The 15,815-nt window shown below is 42.2% G+C and overlaps 1 protein-coding gene and 1 long non-coding RNA gene across 42 annotated transcripts in view; both read right to left on the bottom strand.

Annotated features, from left to right (window-relative positions):
• FHIT (fragile histidine triad diadenosine triphosphatase) overlaps nucleotides 1–15,815 on the bottom strand; it is a 997,853-nt gene that overhangs the window by 316,272 nt on the left and 665,766 nt on the right. The window lies entirely within an intron of this gene.
• LOC120368949 overlaps nucleotides 12,731–15,815 on the bottom strand; it is a 279,418-nt gene continuing 276,333 nt past the window's right edge. The window contains exon 3 of the long non-coding RNA XR_005582860.1: nucleotides 12,731–13,040. This is a non-coding gene — a long non-coding RNA (uncharacterized LOC120368949). The remainder of the gene's footprint in view (nucleotides 13,041–15,815) is intronic.

Below are 15,815 nucleotides of genomic sequence, written 5' to 3'. Positions count from 1 at the left end.
ATTAACTATACTCTATTAAAACATACTTGCAATTTTTTTAACGAAGTTTTTTGTTTGTAAATGTGCCCCCCCCCCCCTTTTTTTTTTTTTAAATTAGAGTAGGTCTTCAGTAACAGGCGTTTAGGAGTCTCTCCAAAGCAGATTTCCCCACCTCCCAGTACATTCTGGGTCTCTGTGTGGGTGAGATATAATAGTTGGGAAAGGGAATATTTAGAAAACAATTGCTTAAAGATTAACAAGATTAAATGAGTCCACTTTTCACCATCCTTCCCCCTAGTCCCTGTACCTAACTTTCATTTCCCGCACCCTATGCCCTCAATCCCTTGCACCACTCAACATGCCTCTCTAGAGTAGCGCCAAAATTCATAAGCACGGTACCTTTTAAACTATTTTTCTATTCATCGGGGTGGGGGGGAAGCTACCCCAGGATTGAAATGTAGCATGTGAAATTTCAGGGAGAGTGGTTTCCTTTGGGAGAAGTGGGAGTTGAGGCAGGGTGTTGGAACTTGGGCTCATGGCCCCATTTCAACAAAGGAGTTAAAGTACATGCTGAACTCCATCACTATTCAACAAAGCACTTAACTCTATGCCTACTGCTCATGCTTCACAGAACAGGGGTGCAATGCTGAATCAAGGCATATCAGAGGGAGCTAGCTTCAGGCTCAAATATGCAGCAGTTACTGCCACTCCATAATATTTGTAAAAGGTGATAAGGGCCGAGAAAGTTTCAAGTGGATCTAAAGTGGCACTTAAAGCTGTAGCATTGATGCCTCTTCTGCTCAATGCTTTCTGTAGCTATTAAAACCCTATCTGCTGCAAGTAACGTCAAACATCAAAGGTATGTGAAGTGGATTGATACAGACCAAAGCAGACAATGTTTGGCTTGGAAAATCTTTCTGCATTTCCATTTCATTGTCAGTAAATCCACTAAGGGTGGGATGTGAGGGTTGATGCAGATGCTTCTAAGGGTGCTGCAGGATATCTGTCTTTCCAGTAAGATGACCAGACAGCAAGTGTGAAAAATCGGGACAGGGGATTGGGGGGGGGTAATAGGAACCTATATAAGAAAAAGACCCAAAAATCAGGACTGTCCCTATAAAATCAGAACATCTGGTCACCCTACGTTCCAGTGAAGAGTGTCTAGTGCAGAGGTATCAGGGAAATCGATGAAAAGGCATTGATTAAAATACTGCCAATATGGAGAATAAGTGCACAGGAGGTTTGCAGGCTGGTTAAGAAGTTGTGTTTGCGGTGTCATCCAGCAAAAAGTTCCCCATTAATATGTACCCATGCATCAACTTCTCCAAGGTCATAAATAGAGAGTTGAAAGCATAGAGATTAATTGTGTCTGCTGTATGGTTAATGATTATGTGGAAATGACTGTATAGCAGCTCTGGGTTCTGATTGTCTGGGCGGCTCTATCTGTAATAAAATAAAGATTAACTAAGGTTACTAGTAAAATCTCTGTCTCAGCTCTGCAGTCCTCAGAATGCACACATTCATACCTGTTCAGAAACCCATTTACGTTTGACCTGGTCACCTTCAAAAGAATATTTGCAATACAGGGATTTTGGTAAACGGTCCTCATTCAAGCATTTATCTTCCTCTGTAGCCCTCAGCACCATTATTGAAGTAAATAGAATGTCACAGGTGACAAAAGCTAGACTGCATCCTGTGTGGCCCATGTTATCAGAATATCCACTTCAGTTTGCCCCCATACACAAACAGCTTCCATCTCACTCCTACCCAGTGAAATGTTTGCCACCTTTAATAAAGACCTTTTCAGTCCAACTCTTTTAAAAGGCTGAATTGAATAGCATCAGAAAGAACAACCACATATTGCTATCAACACCTGAAAAACTTCTGGTTGGACTGCAGCATAAACGTATTCTTTGAAAACTGCTTCTGCATGTTCAGAACCTTCCGGAAAGCAACGCAAGTGGCATGTCACCTCTTCCAGTGTTCAGAGACTAGGATATAAAGGGGCCATTCATTTCCAACCACTTTGGTACCATCCTTTCCACTTTGCTGTGAGCACAGCGACTATTTCTCCATGCCCAGAGCCAGTCTAGGTTTTCCTGACTTTATTTCCTGCAGTTTCCTCTAGTTAGTTAGTATCATGCAGATTTGCACCTGTTTATCTAAAAGTGGCAATTTGCACTGATTTAGTTGAACCGGGACAAATAACTGTGTGGACACACACATATCAGTTTAGACCAGGCTTATTTTGATTTAGCTTAAGTTGATTAGGAACAGGTTTAAGCTAAACCAAAACAAGCCACTCTTGAACAGAAAGCTCAGTGTCCACACAGGGGTTTGCATTAGCATAATTAAACCAGGGAAAGTTGGTGTGTAGACCAGGCCTTACTGTTTAAAAGAAAGGCTTTAGACTATTTCTTATGAGACTTCCTTGTGTTCCTGCAGCATCGTGCTGTTAGGCTGTTTTGACCTCTTTCTAAGCACCAGGAGTGATATGGCTGCAATGTGCCTCAAAGGTCCAGACAAAAATACATTGTGTAACCTCAATGCCGAACATTCGGCACTGAGCAAGTTGCTCTACCCTTCCCATTATAAGACTCTGCTTTCAATTGCTTTTAACTTTGCCAAACTTTAACGATCTGGACTGAAATGTTCCATGCTGGGTATCTAAGTCAGGCTGAAAGTTTTTAGAATTTTTCAGCTATTTCCAAGAAGAAAGATGAAGAAAATACTTTGTTGTGCCCATGTTGACTTCTGGCGGCCTTTACTTGGAGAAGGTCTAGCACCCTGTAACCGGGTCCTTTCCTGGCCTGCCTTCCCGCTGCTCTGGGCTCCTTTAATAAAGCACCTTCAGGCTTCTCTTTTGCAGCACCCGTGGTTTTTATTTATATCTAGTACCCACCACCAGCAACACTATATACAAAGTTTACAAGGCTTTGGTCTCCTCTTTACAGGGGTTCTCCCTTCTCTCTGGAGACTACCCCTTCCCTGGCCAATGCCCCCTTTGCACTGGCTGCCAGCCAGCCTTTATAGCTCTCCTCTGAGCAGGCCCACAGGTGCAGCCAGTTCCTGAGGCCAGGCACCAGCCTTCTCCCCAGCCCCAATCTATTTCCCCTGATTGAGGCTGGCTGAGCAGGGGCTAATTAGGTGCTTGTGCACCAGCACCCTGCTACACACCCCCATGCTTTGCAATGTGGATTTGAAATGCACTGGTGGTGGCCTTTGTACCAGGGATGTACCTTTTGTCGTCCACATGCAAATCTTCCCAAATGTGACCAAGCCATAAGCCTCTGAAAAATCACAGGCTCTCAGTGCCTTCTCTGCTGGTACCCAGGCAGCGAGGAGAAGAAAGCCACAGGCTCAGACCCTTAGAGAGCATGGTTGTTTCTTTACAAAAACCCACAAAAAAGCAATTATACTATAATCTAACACACACATATACAGACATACACACTGTTGGCATTTTAAAAGTGTGGAGCCTTGCATTATCAGACCTGGGAATTGGAGTGTTATGCTGGAAAGTGTTAAGTGCTGCCATCAAGTGGGTCTTCAGTCATTAGACAGTCACTGACCAAGCTGCTTTTCATTCAGGATAAATGAAAGGAGCAGTTAAGCCCTTTTTATGCAGTGATAACTGGAAGTGATAGAAGCCACTGCCCAAGGAACAGGACTGTTTGCTGAGATCTGAGCAAGAACTGACTCAGGGAAAATAGGAGGGGGTTTCCCTGGGACTGGTTGAAAATGCAGGGTGTAAGGACTGTTTGGCAAAGTGTGTGGGGGTGTGGGTAGGTGTAGGTGTAGATGTAGCAGTTGTGAGGATGGCCCTGAGAGGAAACAGAGAGACAGATCTCTTTGGGCACACAATGTGCTGCTAAGACAGACCTGGGGATTACTGACCAAAGAAACTGCCTACTGTTGTTTCTTTCTTTCTTCTGTGCTCAAGGAAACAGGATTCTGGGTATATTCTTTGTAAATAAACAGGCTTACAGCAGAGATTATACCCAAGGCTATGTTTATTTCACGGAGGTCATGCAAGTCACGGAATCCGTGACAGTCTCTGCTTCAGCCCCAGGGGCTGCAGGACTCTGGAGCTAACAGCCAGTGGGGCCTTGGCAGGGTTCCAGCGACAGGCGACAGACTCCTCAGGGTTCCAGTGATGGGCGACAGCCTCACGTGGGGGGAGAGGGATGTGTCAGGCGAGCGGCTGGGGTGTCCCATTTTCTCTTTGGGAAATATGGTCACCCTGCAGCTCGCAGCCACCGTGGGCAGAGGGGGAACCCCTCAGCTCCCAGCTACCACAGTGCTGGGAGAAACCCTGGAACCACAGCAGCAAACGTCACAGACAGATCATGGCTTCTGTGAATTTTTGTTTGTTGCCCGTGACCTGTCCATGACTTTTACTAAAAATAACAATGACAAATTCTTAGCCTTACTTATACCTCACTTATATAATCAATTTCTCCTCCTAACAGAAACAAACCAGCAAGGCTCCGAATAGTGGCTAACTGCTCGGGCGGGACAATGTGAAGAACCAGATACTTGAGGGGAAACAAACTACTGAGAGCAGGGGGGAGAAAACAACAACAACAACAAGAAAAAAGCACAAGAATTTAGGAAGGAGAGAAGATCTCTCCACAGGAAAAAGCAGAACTATTAAAAAAAAAAGGAATCCAAAATTGTTTGTGGGAGCATCTTCAAATTCCCATAATAGAATCATAGAATATCAGGGTTGGAAAGGACCTCAGGACGTATCTAGTCCAACCCCCTGCTCAAAGCAGGACCAATCCCCAACTAAATCATCCCAGCCAGGGCTTTGTCAAGCCTAACCTTAAAAACTCTATGGAAGGAGATTCCACCACCTCCCTAGGGAACCCATTCCAGTGCTTCACCACCCTCCTAGTGAAATAGTGTTTCCTAATATCCAACCTAGACCTCTCCCAATGAAACTTGAGACCATTACTCCTTGTTCTGTCATCTGCTACCACTGAGAACAGTCTAGATCCATCCTCTAGATCCTCCATCAATTTGAGAGAGAGAGAGAACCATACACTTTCTTTGCAGTTTTCTTGAAGTCATCTCACAGTCCATAAGTTAAACATAGGAACAATTATTTGAGGAACTGGGAGCAAAATTTGCCCACCTCTAGTGCTAAAATGATGTTGAAGAATTTTTTACAGCTATCATGGAATTTAAAGATATTACAAAAGCTAAATGCAGTAAAGGGCTACATCTTTCATGTGCTCAAAATCTCACAATAATAAAATGTCAATAATCCATAGAATCATAGAATCTCAGGGTTGGAAGGGACCTCAGGAGGTCATCTAGTCCAACCCCCATGAAACCAAGTTTAATTACTTATCTTTGATGTAACCAGTTATATGTATTATCAGTAAAAAATAAGGAATATTTTAATGTCTCATTTATCCATTGTGAACTAGATGTCCTTTGATTATGAGGTAAATTTGCTTTTTGATATTCTCTGGTTTCAGAGCAAAATCTGAAAAAAAAATTAATGATCAATATGTTACAAGCTGGACAATTTTCTATGCAGTAAACAGTAGCTTTAAAAAACGTTAGAAAATTCATTTTAATTGTTGCCTAGTAACAGTTGCAGGAGTTGTCCTCCAGACTAAAAATGAAAACAATATTTTTTTTAAAAAAAAGCTAGCGATGCATTATTTATACATCAAAAATACAAAGTTGTTTTAAAACTGCCCCAAATTGCCATCTGTAAGGGCTAATTTTAACATGCTCCTATTGGAGGTTCTAGTTTGTTCATTTTTCTTGAAAACAAGCATTTATCATGTGTAAATCAGGACAAAGATGCTCTTTTGTGTGTACAAAACAGACGCACACACATTTCCGTGAGCAAAAGTATTTGGACATGCATTTTGTTGGTGAAAAATTGGGGTCCATGATGAGCCTGGATGAAGATGTAATCCTAGTTGTAAAATTCTTTAGTTCAAAAAATAATACACACATTAAATGACAGATTTATATCAACTAAGAGGTTGAAGTGCTGCTAAAATAGCATAGTATTGCATGTGTAATAGTGATAAGGAAACCACAATTTTTGGTGACCCTGCTTAATACGTCAGTATTGAGATATAAATGCTCTTAAATCTGACAAGAGAATTTTGGGGTCCCTTCCTAGCATCAGCCAAACTGAGAGGTATTCTTTCCATAGCAGAGAGCTTCCATATGGGAGCCTTTTTATTATCACTAAATACCCAAGGTATTCTATCCTGAAAATCAGTGCCCTATATTCAGGTCAATTCCCCTGCTTAGGAAGCTCAGTTTTAATTGAAGCAGTAAGTTAGCTGATTTTACACATTTGGATGGAATAGGAAAATGGCTTTTGTGATGAGCATCTGCTGTTTTGTTAAAAATGTGGTTAAAGACATTAACAAAAGTGACACTACCAGCTGTTGTAATGTCAAACAGCTTAGTAAAACTGTTTTTTGTCAAATGACAACATATGACACCAAAATAAATTCCAAACCAATAACACACAGTTAGTTGCAAAACAGGCTGCAATGTGTGTGTGTGTGGTGGGGGATATTAATTAAAAGTACAAATTATACTTTTTTTTGCTACAAAAACAGAATATCAGATTTCTTAATAAAAACTCAACGTCTTTTTTAATTAATAAAGGGAAAATCTTATGTTCTTATGTTCTAGATGATAAATACCACTTTTACTCCTATAATATACTCCTAATAGCAATAGCACATGACAGGCTGTGCATTTCAGGGCAATTAAAGCATCCCTCAGGTGGTGCAAGTGGCTTGGCCTTTGGCCTCAGGCCTTACAATACCCCCAAGGTGTGCTGTAATGATCAAGCAATGTAATGCCTGTTGTGTGTTATTGCTTCACTACCCTGTTCTTGTATTCCCATCATTTATAATTATTGGATGATTAGGACATGACACATTAGCAGCATTGTCAATGATGGTATCCTTATGGAATGAAGATTATGGTTGCAGTTAATATGAATGCCACCGTATTAGTTAACACATTTATAAAACCCGCTTCAAAAAAGCTATTGGCAATAAATGAAACTGGAAAACACATCACTGACTTTCCAGTGATGTCACTAAGACTTTGGATCGGGGTGGCTAGTCTATTTAGTTGAATATGGACATTTTCAATCTCTGAACTGACCTGAAAAAAAACAAATATTACGTATGGTGTGAAATCCGAACTATCTGTTATTGCACAGCACTTATTTAGAGGGGCACCCTAATTTCTGGAATTAAAACACAGGTAATGTAAGCCAGACAGGTTTGGGGACAATACATTTGCCTTTGCCTTTCAGAAGTAAACTACATGAGCAGAGAGATTCAAGGTAACGTTAGTCATAAGAGACACCCACGTTGCAAAGAAGTGCTTTGGGGGAAGCAAGCAAATAGATGTGCCTCCTTGCTTACTAAAAGGACAAAAGATTTAAGTCAGCAGCAATATATGGACATCCAAGGTTGGATGCCATGAAAAACCTGTGGGTTGGAATAATGTCTTAAGGTGGGAATTCCAAAAGCTCTGAAGTGACTTGGGCTCACAAGTCTCACTGACCGTCGGTGCGCTCTCCCAAGTCAAGCACTCTTGAAAGTCCAACTCCGACATATGGCACTATGGCAAAGGTTAGTTTTTTGACAAAATCCCCCAAAATGTAAAGGAAAAGGAATTGTTTCCCTGAACATTTAGAAAAGCCACTTTCCATCAAAAAGAATATTTCAATGGGAAAATGTCGACCAGCTCTAATAAAGAAAGGGACTAGTACAGCAGCATTTATTTTTGCCCCGTTGCCCTCACAACGTATAATCGGGGAATTCCATGCACTTACGCTGTGGCTGCTGCTGCTCTCCAGAAGCCAGCTGTTGCAGTAGAACCTGAGGCACATGCTATTTTCAAGCTGTAAAGTACCTGCTTATTTAAACACGCAGATGCCAATAATCCCCATGTCTGGAGAACTGGGTAAGCCATTTTAAATCATTGATTAGCTCTGCTCCGGCAATTTTTCAAACACAACCAAGGCGGCGGGGAAACCAGCGATGCTGTATTTGTGAAAGCAGTTAAAGCTAGAGCAATTCCAGTGTAATCTGGTGCTGGTTGCGCTTCCTCTTGAGGGTGCTCACCAGGCAGCTGGGTCCATGTGCTTCTAAGCTCCCCTGGGTCTGGCACAGTCTCCAGCCACAGTCTGCGGTCCTGGCCACGTGGGCGCACATCCCGAGCATATATTCTCTGTCTGGTACCATTTTGGGGGAATTGGGATGCTGTGGTCCAGCTGCCCTAGGCCCTCTGGACCAGAGTGAACCCTCCCAAGACCAGTCACTCATGCACCCCCTCCCAGAGCGTCACCCTCATGGGCACTCCAGTTTATAGTTCAACCCTTCAGAGACATGTGGCAGCTGAAGCAAGTAACATACAGAGATGTCATAAATGAATTTCTAAACCAATCACTCTTTACTCAGAGACAAAGCACAGGAGACCCCACTCCCTCAGCTCTGTCTTCCCTTCATATCTCACTCCCTCCAGCTCTGGCTCTCACAGAGACCTGGGTCTCTTCATCTAACACTGCCTCTGTAGCCGCCCTCTCTTAAGGAGGGCATTCTCTATCTCACACTCGCCGTCGTGGTCTGACCATGATGGGAGTGTTGAGCTTCTCCTCTCCCATTCCTGCCACCAGTCCTTTTCTCCTCCCCCTTCCCACTCTTTGGAGCCCCACAACATCTGACTCTTTTCTCCTTTCCTGCTCCACGTTGCTGTCATCTATCACCAATCCAACGCCTTCCCCTTCACCCGTCCACTCTGATCTCAGCTGCTGGCTCTCTCCTCACAGTCTCCCACACTCACCCCGCAACTTCAATTTCCATGTTGCTGAGCCATCTGACCCCTTAGCTGCAATTTTCCTTGCCCTCACCTCTTCATTTGACCTGCTGCCCAGGTTCAACTCTGCCACTCACCAAAGCATTTATTTCACTTGACTTGGTCTTCACCAAGCACTGCTTTCTCTAATCTTTCTAATCCCAAATTCTCCCTCTCCAACCATCCCCTACTCTCTTACAGTTTTGCCCCCCAGCCCTGGTCCCTTCCTCACCCTGTCGTGTTCTCTCCATGACTTCCAGTCCATCTGTGCTGACTGTTTCCCATCTGCTCTCAGCCGGCTTCTCCCTGCCCTCTCTTCCTTTTCTTCCATTGATATGGTTGCTGATTCGCTCCATGCTTCACCCTCCTATACTCTTGAGTCTTTTGCCCCTCTCTCCAATAGCTAGAGATCAGCTGCTAGTATTAGTTACTACTGGGTGCCAAATGATGTCAGTGACATTTATTCTCTGCCATGCTAAAAATGGTAAAGCCAACAAAATGAGGAAAAAGGGGTGGGGGAGGGGAGAATAGGATGATCAGGTCAGACATTATAAATCAAGATGCCAACAACAATTAATGGGCCATAGTAGGATTAGGATTAAGACTGGAGTTCAGTAATTTTGCTTCTTCACTGCTGTCAAATCATTTGAATGATTCCAGTCCATAATTACAATATATTCTAGTTGTTGACCATGTGATTAACTAAAAGGGTATTTTTCTCCAACAGTCAAAAATAATTTTTGTTCAAATACTCCACTTTCCATATTCCACCTAATATTCCCGTTGAGACACATTCCTATGTGAACAAGAGATTTCTCCCTGTGAAGTTGTGACTGGATTATGCTAGACATGCATTTTATATTGAATGTGAATTCAGCATTTATAAAAGGTGCTGGACTGTTCCGACTGGAAACTGCTATTCACAATATGCACCAACAGTGACCTGGAGGAACCACCAATTCTATAAACAGTGCTCCACTAACAGAGACCCAGAAGGGTGACCTCTAGGGACATGGTCATTCAATTCTTGGTGTTACTGATGAGATGGCAAACAGGGGGCTTGTCAGTGGCAACAGTGGGCCCAATTTTTATAAAATAGCCACCTGTCCTCTGAAAGCTAGACTAAGAACACCAACTGTCCAGCCAGACATCAAGATTTTTATAGTGCGTTCCTCATCCTAAAAGCACCTACCACCAGATGATAACCCGGTAGGTGTGGACCAAAAGTTATCTACAGAGAAAAGGCTCTATATCCCATCTCTTAAGTCATATAGTTTTCCCTACTGAACAAAAAGTCAACTGGGGTTTGTTTTTTAAACCAAAAGAGCCGTAGTCACAAATAACATAGAAAACAGCTATGCTGCATTTTAGCAATGCTTTCAGCAGAGCTGCTGGGAAAAAAGAAGAAAAAACTTGAGTATGAACCAGCTGCAACTCCCCCCCCACTACCCCCCCCCCCCAAAAAAGAGAGAGAGAGATCAGTCAAAAGGCAAGCATGGGAACAGATCTCCAGAAACACCTCACATTTAAAGCACAGAGTTGCCTGTATTTTAAAACTCTGCCATGATGTACATTATGGCTGGGATATAATCTTGTAATAATGCGCAAATGCATACAACAGCAACCGCTGAAGATCTGTGGCATCTCTTCCTAGCTGTGCAGTGGCATGTTCCACTGTGAAAATGTGAAAATAATGTAATCTCTGCTGACACGTTTATTAAGACATAGAAGACATTACAAAGGACCTCTTGACATTACAATCTCTAACTTGATCAGGGGTAGAAACCTACTTGCCATCATTATTGAAAGCAACTGGTCAAAAAAAGTGCACAATCCTGTAAAAACTGTCCAGTTAATGATTTGGGATATAGGTATATTTATCACTCTGGGTTTCAACCACTTAAACCGATGCATCCCATATGTACTTTTGTAGCTTCCAGTGATCAAAACGAAAGAGCCAATTAAAAAAGGTCCACGTATATCTGGCTCCATTAGTTTGGCTAGTTTTATTTATTACAGCAGCATGGCTCATGCCAGCATGCAGTAGTTAAGGTCATGTTACCATTATAAACCCCAATTTTCAAGGATTTATAACTCAACTATAAAAATGTGCTCCGGCCTGGAACTTGGCACAGAAGGTCTCAACACAAGAGCCATTTTTTATAAACCAAATTGGGTATTAATGGTCTTGTCTGATTTTATGGTACAAAAGTGTAAGGGAAGGAGAAAGGTTTAATAGTTTCGGATTACTTTACGGGCTCTTATAACTCAAAATGTACGCTAGTGTCTGAGTATTTTAGAAAAAATATGTGGGAGACTAAATGCATCAGGGAATTGGTACCAGGATACCAAGAGCTTTCCTTTCCAGTTACTGGTTCAGATTGAGCTCAGATCAGAAGTAACTGAAAGACATTGCCACCTGACAGCTGTTGGAAGCTGATCTCAGTGCCATACCCAGCAAACAGCTGTTCATATCACAACTGGCACCAGCTGTCATCTTTGCTGGCAAACAAGCAAAGAAACCATTAATTTTATGGGCATGGACACTGGACAACCCTCATGATGGTCCCTCAAATCAGACACTGTTGGGAGACTTTGGGGAAGTTTTCACTGCCACTACTGATCTCTTTGTTTTGTGGTTAAACAGAGTAAACTTTACCCACCAGTGCTTTTACTCCAAATATTTCACCAGATATGGGTGCTGAGTCCTTCTGAAAACATTGGTCATACAGGACCAGTGATTTTATTTAGAACAGTGGAACTAACAACTGATTTCACTGGGTGAGCAAATGAACAACAGACCAAAAGTTGCTAAGGAGCCATTATGGTCTGAGAGATTTATAAACAGAAAACTGAAGATTTCAAAGCAACTGTCTTTGCTCCTAGCTCAAAATGTAACATCTTAAATGTGTAGCTGCATGCTTGAAAACAAGGTCTCTTCTGGAGTTTACAACACTCAACTGGTAAAAGTACCAAGTATGCATAATTTGCACACTATAATATGGCTATAATCATGTAAACAGTATGAGTATGAAGTGGTGGTTCCTTCACTTCTAAGACAGAATATACCCATATTGTAGAAATTCCAAACTTCCCTCCCTCAGGTTTGGCTTTCCAAGTAACAATCCAACATCGACTCAACAACTTTAGCTTCAGCCAAAACATTGCCCCAGAGATTGGCTGTTTCTAGGGTTCTTCTGCAAGATCTCTTCCTCAGAGCCTACCGCCCACTGCTCCTGAAAGAGGCTAGTTGGAGCCACTGGAATCTGCTGGCTAGAATGGCCCAGCAGTAATTCCACCATGCCCTCAGGCAGGGTTCGAGTGCCTGAGAAGTTGATGTTTCATCAGAGGAGTGCCATGTCCCAATATAGGGGAGCGGAGCTCCTTAATGCATATTTATATGAGCCAAAATAAGAGCCTGATTCAGTAATCATCCTGCCCCACTTCCTCAGCAGGTAAACCTGCAGCAGACCACTGAACATGGACTTTGGTCTGTGAGTTTATTTAGGCCAGGAGGTATTTATAAATTCATAAAGTGGAAGTCTTATCAAGTTATCACTGAAATACCATGGAGGCCTGACTTATGCAATGCTGAATGTCCTAGTTTCTGCTCAATTATGTTGCAAGTACTTATCTGTTCATTTAATAAAAAAGAACCTCTAAAAGACATGAGTCTATATCAAGTTAAGCAGTCTCTACAATTATTAAGTGCTCAATCTGCTTAAAAGACATTTACAAACATACTGGGGCATATGAATCAGACAACTTTAGTGTAGTTGAAGAAAAGACCTCATAAACTTCTGTTTTATAGAGATTATAACACACATCAATAGTTTTGCTACCTGGGTATCTGACGGATGATTTGGCAAGCACGGGAATGCATATGTAAGGGGAGTCCTTTTATTTTGCTTGTAGGGGGATTAATTTGAAGAGTGCTGTGAAGACGTCTAATTGAAGGTCAGATTGGTACCCCGCTTACAGTTAGTGCACCGGTACCTACCCGTGTGTCAACAGTGAATAAACCTGTTGTCTCCTGACCTTAGTTCTACAGCCTCCCTGGTAAAACCTGAAATAAATCAAGCTTCCCCCCCACAGGATGAATGCCTTTCATCTTAATTTCCATATGTTGAGAAGATGGGATCTTGTTCCGTTTCCTCTCTTTTCTACCTGCCCTTTTCTTTAATTAGAACGCCAACCTAAAGGATAATCAAAGCAGAAGAGGGGAAAAGAGTTCATGAAACCATTTCTGATCTTACTGATTTAATTAATAATTTCAATTATAATTAATAAAAATTAATATTTACAGCCAGTTACATTTATTGGAAAAATCGTGTTGTCATCTTTGATTTTAAACTGTTGGAAAGGTGGCTCTTTCTGGATCTCTAGACATCACCCAAAAGTATGAACTTTTCACAGTTCACAATCAGCACTTAAAATGTCCAAGGATTGAATTAGTTGAACAACTAATGTATCCTTGCCATCCCTGGAGAGTTACCTCCCAGCCACTGTACAGTGGTTAGATTAATTAAATCACTCTAACACACTGAGCAGGTTTTGCCAGGCAGTTCCAAGTACATCGTCTATTCTCAGCTTCCATGAACACACAGATTATGTAAGGTATTTTCTATAACAGATCCATGCCAATGTCAACCACTGAGCCAATGATATGTTTGCCATTTCCAAAGTGAAGGCTCATCCTCTCATTTGTCTTTTTAGCACTCACAGCTGATTCCTGTCTGATAACCACATCACTTAAAGAATTATAACAGCCTCCTTCTCCCTGAGTCCAGTGCATTGATCTCCTTAAAATGCAGTCTGTTAATTAATATTGGTTGTAATTATTGACCTAACTATCAATAAACATCTGAATAACAAGGACCGATAAAATAAAATAAAATAAAATAAAATAGTTGTGCGTATTATTCTGTTTTCTACCGAAGGAAGCTTTGTGTGTTCAGCATCTGTATTTCTACATCCCTTAGCTTGTCACTGGAATGGTACATAAAGCTGTTTGAAGCTTAAAGGTCAAAGGTTGTTTCTGTAACAATTGATACTGTCTCCAAGAAAACACTTGAGCCTTAACCGTCCTTTCTTTGCTTTTGTGAGTGCTGTCTTAAAGCTCCCAAGGAACTGCAGTGAAAGCCCAGCCGAAATCAAACTAGAAAGCCCAACCTGACATATTGAGATCCATGATGCAAGCTCCCTCAATGTCTTCAAGCACTTTCAGGCGTGCTTGAAACTAAATTCAAGGATGCTTCGTAACACACAGTGAAAGCATATGTCTGACCCAAAACGGCAAGTGTTCCTAGTGGCCACATTTGAAAAAAAGCTTTGTCCACTGGTTGACGTTAGACATTATTTTTAAGAAAGAAAGGGGTGAGGAATGAGAGATAAAATGTAGCTTGTATAAGGAATTAATGCCATTTTCTCAGTACTATCTAAGCCTGCAAAATGTGATCCATAGCTCCCACAAAACAAGCTGTACCCAGGGTGAAGAGATAGCTTCCGGGTCCCTAACTACAGGGTATAGCTTGCTCTGTACAGTGGGTACCTGGGGAGGAGGGGTTGGATGTGTGAGGTTTATGAAAGGAAGCTCAGTCAATCAAATTTTACAATTTATTTTTCCAGTTTGTTATTTTCACCCCAAAGTAATTCAGTTCACATCCCTGTGGAGGTAAAGTGGCTGAGATGTTTAGAAATGTCACATACCATGAGGTACAGAAATAATCCAGAATATGCCTAGTATGTTCCATGAGGCTGGTCACTCAAGTCAGTGTAAACGGCAAGGGCTAGGAGGATAGGAAGTATACTGTATTGTTAGCAGAGCTAACCAAGGAGAGACAATCGTTGTAAATAACCTCATAAATGAGGCATTAAATAAGACAAGGTAGCCATAAAAATGAGAAACTGTATTAATTTTTATAAGCCTGTTTAGAGTGGTGTTTATTAGAATACTGTCTTATAGCTACATAGCAGCCTTCACTCCAAACATTTTACAAGTTATCCATTCAGGGACAACATACCCACAACTGAAATGCAGCCAACTTCGGGGTTGAAAACAGCAACTGTTTAAGAGCAGGATCTGGTCAATAGGAGTTGAAGGTGCTCAAGACCTCATAGCACTGGGCTCAGGTACTAACTCTATGCAACAGTTTAAGCCAGGAAGCAAAGAAAAATATGCTTTCCAAAGGAAACTGCAGGAGGAACGTCAGGTTTAACAACCACTGATCACTAAGCTTTGCAAAAACTGTACTCGAGAATGACCAAAAGAACCCAGGAGCTTAGTGTTCGGTCTCATCCAAATATTAATACTTTCAAAACCACAGTGACCCTACAGCAATACGGGGTCACTAGCTCACAGCAAAGAGCACCCGATGCTCACAGCATCGGGTGCCGAATCTTGAGTCTGGAGGGGGCATCCAATTTTGAGACCATGAAACGCTGTGCTCCAAGAGTCAGCCAACTGTGGGGTAGGAACAACCCATGCTGACCTTTCGGCAGTCAAGAAGGCTGCAAGGAAGTCAATGAAAGTGTGGGCCCCTTATTGAATGAGGGAGGCAACCTAGTGACAGAGGATGTGGAAGAAGCTAATGTACTCAATGCTTTTTTTGCCATGGGGAGGAAGTGAGCAGCCCTTCTGTGGAGAAAGAAGTGGTTCAGGAATATTTAGAAAAGCTGGATGAGCACAAGTCCATGGGGCCAGATGCGTTGCATCCGAGGGTGCTAAAGGAGTTGGTGGATGTGATTGCAGAGCCATTGGCCATTATCTTTGAAAACTCGCGGCAGTCGGGGGAGGTCCTGGATGACTGGAAAAAGGCTAATGTAGTGCCCATCTTTAAAAAAGGGAAGGAGGAGGATCTGGGGAACTACAGGCCAGTCAGCCTCACCTCAATCCCTGGAAAAATCATGGAGCAGGTCCTCAAGGAATCAATTCTGATGCACTTAGAGGAGAAGAAAGTGATCAGGAACAG

Source organism: Mauremys reevesii, linkage group 7, assembly GCF_016161935.1.
Source record: "Mauremys reevesii isolate NIE-2019 linkage group 7, ASM1616193v1, whole genome shotgun sequence".
In the NCBI taxonomy this organism is placed as follows: Eukaryota; Metazoa; Chordata; order Testudines; family Geoemydidae; genus Mauremys; species Mauremys reevesii.
The sequence above is the reverse complement of the archived record's forward strand: the minus strand, read 5'-3'. Positions and strand labels throughout refer to the sequence as shown.